The sequence below is a fragment of the Amphimedon queenslandica genome, unplaced genomic scaffold, assembly GCF_000090795.2.
Source record: "Amphimedon queenslandica unplaced genomic scaffold, v1.1 AMPQUscaffold_13496, whole genome shotgun sequence".
NCBI classification, from domain to species: Eukaryota; Metazoa; Porifera; class Demospongiae; order Haplosclerida; family Niphatidae; genus Amphimedon; species Amphimedon queenslandica.
The window spans coordinates 74,411-81,647 of NW_003546268.1; the positions used below are offsets into that span (position 1 = coordinate 74,411).

At 32.7% G+C, this 7,237-nt stretch overlaps 3 long non-coding RNA genes across 3 annotated transcripts; all 3 read right to left on the bottom strand.

Annotated features, from left to right (window-relative positions):
• Nucleotides 1-104: 104 nt before the first annotated feature.
• LOC109580346 (uncharacterized) lies at nucleotides 105-1,076 on the bottom strand. The gene is made up of 3 exons (XR_002184194.1): nucleotides 984-1,076; nucleotides 234-323; nucleotides 105-182 (listed from the first exon to the last, which is right to left on the bottom strand). It is a non-coding gene; the product is annotated as an uncharacterized LOC109580346 (long non-coding RNA).
• A 1,730-nt stretch (nucleotides 1,077-2,806) lies between these two features.
• LOC109580347 (uncharacterized) lies at nucleotides 2,807-6,251 on the bottom strand. The gene is made up of 8 exons (XR_002184195.1): nucleotides 5,747-6,251; nucleotides 5,615-5,695; nucleotides 5,482-5,522; nucleotides 5,367-5,421; nucleotides 5,208-5,312; nucleotides 4,842-5,034; nucleotides 4,243-4,338; nucleotides 2,807-2,892 (listed from the first exon to the last, which is right to left on the bottom strand). It is a non-coding gene; the product is annotated as an uncharacterized LOC109580347 (long non-coding RNA).
• Nucleotides 6,252-6,592: 341 nt separating this feature from the next.
• Nucleotides 6,593-7,000, bottom strand: LOC109580330 (uncharacterized). The gene is made up of 2 exons (XR_002184184.1): nucleotides 6,842-7,000; nucleotides 6,593-6,741 (listed from the first exon to the last, which is right to left on the bottom strand). It is a non-coding gene; the product is annotated as an uncharacterized LOC109580330 (long non-coding RNA).
• Nucleotides 7,001-7,237: the final 237 nt, after the last annotated feature.

The following is a 7,237-nucleotide window of genomic DNA, read 5'->3' on the forward strand; positions in this document are numbered from 1 at the left end:
TACATGTGCTATGCATGTGCATAACTTACTATCAGTTTTGCCATTTCATTCATTGCTAGAGGGAGGAAAATTAATATTTTCGAATTAATAAAATCATACCTTTGTTTCTTTCTGTACTTTCCTTAAAGCGACATTACCACTTCTTATTGATGCAATCATACTAGCCATCGGATCAGCAGGAGCTGTAGAATAATAATAATAATAACAAGAATTAAGCTAACAGGCACTTTTACCTAAAGGTTTCTTTTCTTCTACTTTAGCTTTTCTCAGTTTGACCTGCCCACTACATATGAATGCCATTACATTAATTGGGTCACCACCAGCTATAGAAGAGAAAAGAACAAAGAAATTGTAATTATGAAGTAGAAAGAGAGAAGTTACACACTCTTGTATCAGTACACAAAGTAATTTGTAGCAATACAAGTACACATCTGTTAGCACACACGCTATGCACAAGTCGAGTAGACAAGCATTATGGATTATAAAATTTTAAAGAATTTCGAAACAACAATACTGACTAATTTCATCAAAAATGGCTCAGAAAAAAATCCTGATACACATAATTAAGAACATTTGAACTGATTTTGATCAAATTTGGATTATTTAAGAGTTTTAAAAGTTGCTTCAAAATTTTGTCAAAAACTATTTTACATGTAGTACACAGTATTTCATTGAAAATGGTTAGAAGAAAATTCTCAATTTATATTACCCTATAGTGGGAAATTTTGGAGGGTCTAAAATTTGGCAAATTGCTAAATTTTGGTGATTGGCGGATTTTAATTTAGTTAATTTGTGGCCACATGACATTGAGCATGCGTATAATAGCTCAAAATGGCTGATATTAATTTTGGCAAATGGCTATCAATATGCCAAATTTGCCAAACTTAATCCCCTCCAAAATTTCCCGCTATAGTGTACTTCTTGTGATGCATGTACAGTGCACTTGGAATTAGTTAACATTATAATTAATTTTGTATACTTACATGATTCTTCTGACAATTTTTTATCTACAGAAGCTTTCTTTAGCCTAAGAGAAACAGAACAAAAATTTATGACAAAATATTTGAGTCAATAATTTATGACAAAAATGAATGAAAAATCCTTATTGTTCTGATACAGATCAATGGTCTAAAGCCCAACATAGTGAATATGTACACATACTGTACGTACACTAGGCAACTTATGGTTAGACCAATGTTGTGACGTTTTGCCTAAAGTAGAGAGTCTTAATTTTTGGTAAAAAGTTGCTTGACCACATGTTGGGCTTAGATCATTATTTTTAATAATGTTTGAAAACAATAAGCAACATGCTCTATGAGCTGACAAGCATGGCTTCTGGGAAAACTTTTAAAATTCATAAAAAGTCTTAAGTTTGATCAGAATCAGCTCAAACTTTCTACACAACATACATGTACATACTTCGGCCCATTTTTTAGCAATTTTTAAAAATCATAAAAAATTCAATTTTCGTCAGAATCAGCTGAAACATTCTTTACAACATAAGTACATGTATATGTATTAGAAAAAAAAAATTAAAAAAAAAATTCTCTGGTTTTTTATTTTGGCAAATTTTTTTGTAAATCTTGCGATTCTAATATTTTTATATAATGAATTTTTGCAAATAGCTTTTAAATTGCACCATGTGGCAATAGAGCTGCAGAATTTTGCAATTTTAATTCTTGCGACGGAGCAAAAATGGTAAAATTTGCAAAATTTTTCGTTGCATAAATTTTATGGTATACAATATTAGCACAATTATGAATATTCAAAAAATCTAATTTTGGTTGGAATTAGTTCAAAATTTCTACAAAAGCATATAAAAAAGGAAAATTCTCTACTAGCTGTACTATAGTAAATGACGTTTCAAATGATATTTTAAAATGTACTGTCAAGGTGCTGAATCCTGTGATGCTAATATATTATGATTTATATTATTGATAAAGCAGAAAATTTTTAAAATGTACAAATTTCTAAAAATAATTCATGGTATTACGTTTCACCAAAAATGCAAAGTTACAAGTATAAGAGTTCTCATACGTAATAAATAGTGTGTAGTGGGTCCTGTAGTTGGCACTTTTGGTATGTGGATTGGCATGCTTTAACTTGGTATTTGAGCTTATGTGCCATTGAGAATGCACATAGTGGTTTAAAATACCTTAGCAAATGGCTCACCACATTCACCTAAAATTACACTTTCAAAATTATTGCATGTATGCAATACATGAACTGGGTTTTCCACAGAACTTTAGCACCATGCATAATCTGGCAATTAGTACATATTTCCATAAGATGTTCCATCATAGTTCATCAAATTAATGGATTGTTTCTGATTAAACATTGCTTCTGATCATTGTGTCAGTAGGGCTGGCTAGCAACCCTTTAATAATGATTTATTCCCACTGTATTTTCCAATTTCACTTATAATAATTAATAATTATAATAATTAATCATAAGGAGGGAGAGGTAGAGGAAATAGTAGTGAAGTAGCTTAATTTAGAGGAAGACTTGCCAAGGAAGGAGAAAGTGTAGATGTGGACTGTGTACATTACTACTAGAGAAAATGAATCTACAATTTTATAGTAGAAGTGGGTCGTGCAATACTAGTGGAAGTGGATGGTGCATTGGCAGTAGAGGAGGAACTGGAGGATGGTGTGGGTATATCTACAAGCATAAGGCAAAACTACAATAACTTTGGTGTCATTTATTATTAATTAGAATAGTCATTGACTAATTACTATTAATTATTTTCATTATTATGACTATTACTATTAATTATTACTATTAATTATTACAAAACTAACCTGGTGTTGCTGTTGTTGTTCCAGGTATCTGACTGCAATCACTACCAGTGTAACCAACATTACAGGAGCACTGGTTTAAATTATTGCACACCTGAAGTGAGGGAGGGAGGGAGGGAGAAAGAGACTATATTAAATGAACTGACAAGGATTTGGACTAGAGCTTGGCGATAGTTTCAAATATATTCACTATCGCGATAGTATAGAAGCTATCGTGATAGTGGATCTAGCCAGCCAGTATAAGCATGCTCTGTGCTATAACCACATTTTTAGCCATTAAGTGTTATAGTCATGGTAATGGTAGCAATTTAAGAGTGATATTTGGTAGAGCTTTATACAAGGATTCAGTGAAGCAGGCCATGTTGTAAACTGATGAACAACAATTATGCTCACTAGTTAAACAACACATCAAGCAATAATACGTACATAACAATATGCTACATTTATTGAATTGTATCATTTTATTTTAAAATTAATAAATTAAACACATAAAAGCTATTATATCAGGATAGTAATTAAGGCAAATATCGTGATAGTGATTTTATCACTATCGCCCAGCTCTAATTTGGACATAGTACTCATGCAGCTTTTTATCAGTAGGAGCTTAAAAATTGGCCAAAAACCTTGCAAATACATATCTGGAATAGCAACAAAATCACAAAGAAGGAATTCTGTATTTAATAATTTTTTCTGATACTGTAGGTCGGGATATATTCGCGGCTGCAATTATTTGCGGTCATAAAAAATTTCAATTAAAAACCATGGAAACCGAGGTGTTATTTTAATTGAAAATGGCGCGATAGTGAAGAAAAGCACCTTGCTGCAGTGTTCTTGAGCTGTTGTTCTTCTTGTGTCACTAAGCCTTGTGCTCTTTGGAGCTGCTTTACCGGTTCTTTTCAGAACTAGTGCCTCGCCGTATTTTGGGACTCTCCACCCATTCCAGTTAGTGTTTATTGACTTGGGCATGGTTTATTATCACCACCAAGCGGACCAACAACAATTTGCAGCAAAGAGGCTGAAAGAGCTCTGAGGTAGCAGTCCATACAAGAAGTTAACAGATAGAGAAGGACTCGCTATTGGTGAATGGCTCCACTGTAGCTGCTAAAGAACAAATGAATAGCTGAACACTAAACATGTGGTCTTAATTGTCATAGCAACGCTCTAACAGTTTCCATGGTTTTTAATTGAATTTTTTATGACCACGAATAATTGCAGTCGCAAATATATCCCGACCTACGGTACATATGTCCTTATGTTGTGTATCAACTTTGAGCTGATTTCAATCAAAATTAATTTTTAAATTAATTTTAAAGTTGCATGTACTGTACTTGTCAGCTCATATGAAGCATGCTGTTTGCATGCTTTGTGGGAAACCTGAATGTACATGTATAGTAATCTTAGCAATAATAGCAGGAGAAAGTGATAAAGTGAGAGAAGTTCTTACGCCATTTCCAGAGCATGTCTGTCCATTACTTCCAATAGGACAAGAGCTGACTCCCTCCAGTGATGAAACTGATACATAGCTCTGACTAACACATATCTAGCTCGGAATAAAAAATAAAAAAATAAAAAAGGGAAAGAGATTAGCAAAAGGGTTACACTTTAGAAGTTATGTTTGTAGGTGCAGCAAAATGGCAGAAGGATATATTCATAAAATTTTATACCACAAATACCGTATAGGAGTTATACTTGACTCAAAATAAATTTTGCTATTTTTGCATTGTCGTTAAACTCATTAAATTTAATTCTACAAAAGAGGTGTGGCACACAAAAAATGGCTACAGAAGGTAAGATTTACAAAAATTTATACCAACAAATGGCAAACCTAGACAAATTTGTAAAATTTCATACCAACAAAATAAAAGCCCTATACGGTATTAGATCTAGACAAATTCACAAATTTTTATGCCCATGGAATAAAGCACTATGGAATGATACATCTTTTCAGAGTATAGTAAAATTATATAGTTTTAACTTTGCGTGAAGTTGATCTTGAAAATTATTGTCCCACAAAAGTTAAAAGTTCTATAAAATTTTTCATACCCTGTCAGTTCCACAGCTAGCCCCATCAACCACTAAACCAGGACTGACTTCATCAGCATCAGCACGTGTAGTGACACTCCTACACTCTTGACCACTAGCAAATCTAGTATAAGCTGTCAAACTGCTCCTTGAATTAACATTATTAAATATTATTCTGCCACCATTACACTGGAGTGAACCACAGAATGCATTCCTATGAGTGGAAGAAAAGAATTATTTTGTAGTTTTGCCCATTATGTTGCAAAAAATTATGAAGTGTAAAGACATGAAAAACAATCAATTTAGAGATATTTTTGCTGGGAAAATTAATTTTTCAGAAAAATTTATTTTCCATAAACCCCAAAGTTATAGTGCATTATTATTTACTCAGTAGTGCAAGGAATGTAATTGGTACCATCAGCTCCACAGTGACCCCAGACAGAACCAAGAGTATTAAACCTTGTGTAGCATACATCATTAAAGGAACTGATTCTATAGAAAGAAAGAGGGACAATAAAAGAAGGAGGTATAGGAAGATTTACTGACCATTCCCATAATAATGATTGCACTGATCCACATGTACCATATTGTAACAATAAGCCTGGAAAAATAATGAGAGAAAATGAACATTGCTTTTAATAAACCATTAACATAAACATACAGTATTATTATCACATGATACTCCATTTTATAGTGTTAAATCTGTCGGGCAATAAAAATAAAACAATTATTTAATAATTCAGTTTATTAATTATTATTATTATTATTATTATTATTATTATTACTATCCTTACATCAGTATCTTGACCAGTGCAATATTCTAATATGTCGCACATACCAGATGAATTACGACATGTAGTACCACAGAACTTGAACTGTTAATTATAAAAAACAATCATTTTCTAATAATAATGTAATGTAATTACTCGGCAGTTTTCACAGCAAACTCCAGATCTGCATTGGGCAGTACTGGCCAATTCACATGTAGTGGCATTACAGCGTGGATCATTGCACTCTTGAAATTGATAACATACTCATAATTTAGCACACACAGACACAGGCACACTCACACACATAAAGGAACAGGAACACGCACACACTCACAGACTTACAGCTAAACTTCCACAGTCACAAGTCTCTCCTGGTTCTCTTATTCCATTACCACACAAAACTACTAGAAGAATGTAAAGCATTGAAGGGGCAAGCAATAGATTATGTGCTGTAAAGATGCAGTTTTTATATTGTATCTATATGACTTGTAGACTTATATTTATTGCTCAGAGTGTCATGTTTATATTTTTGTACATGTAATGCGTTTGAAGAGTCCATATTTCTTCACCCAGTTTAACTATACTCACGAACAAACTACATTTGCTGATTCAGTTACATAGTACACAACACACAAGTTCACTATGTTAAGTGTACATCAGGAGTCAGTGTACACTATACATTGTCAGATTTATACAAGCATTCTCTCTCCCCCTCCCTCAATTCCTCCTTCCCACCCCATGCGTCTCTCTCTGTCCCTCTCTATATCTCACACTGGAGCTCCATCAATAAACTTAGGTAAGTTTATAATGCTTAAAATTAAATTCTTTCTTTATTTCCTGTACATTATGCGTGACACTTCAATTTACAAACAATACCACTCCATTCAAATTTTCAAAATTTAGTTTTGAAGACTCATACACATATAACATAACTTTCCCTTATTCAACTTAAGTTAACCCAGCCTGGAATCATTGCATGGAATGCCACTTCTGTCAAGTTCCTTCATTCCAATACTGTCAAATTTTCATGCTTTCTTAACATGACTTGTAATCAGATTATAACTTATTTGTAGCAAAGTGTTTCAGAATCACACTTGTTCATAAAAATACAATTCATTTTGTAACTTTCTTGTTGTCTTCTTTTAGGCCTCCTGTAATGAAAACAACATTTCAAACTCCTCTCGTCAATTATATTTCTGTTAAATATAGCTATTATTTTGTTTTTAACAAAATTTTGTTTATTTTACTTACTTTTCAATAGTTTAGGATGCTTCCTTTTCAACTGCCTTGGATGCACTTTCAGGATTACCTAAAAATCAAGAAATACTCTTCAAAATTGTACCAAACAATTAACTGCTTAAAAATTAATGCTCAACAAAAACAGTGTTGTTCATTAAAAAAAGGATGAAAACTAGAACAAAAATTTAAAAAATTATTTAGTGTAGGGTTGAGCCTTTATTGGGTTTGAACCTATGAAATAAATTCAAACAAGCCCCTGTAGGGTTGCATCATCATTGAAACACCAGCATGTCAACCCTACACTGCAGGTATAATAGTCAAATCATTATCATTACTTTAAACTTAATTGAAGGCATGCGCAAGGTTTACTGTTTCAATGGTGATGCAACCATACAGGGGCTTGTTGAA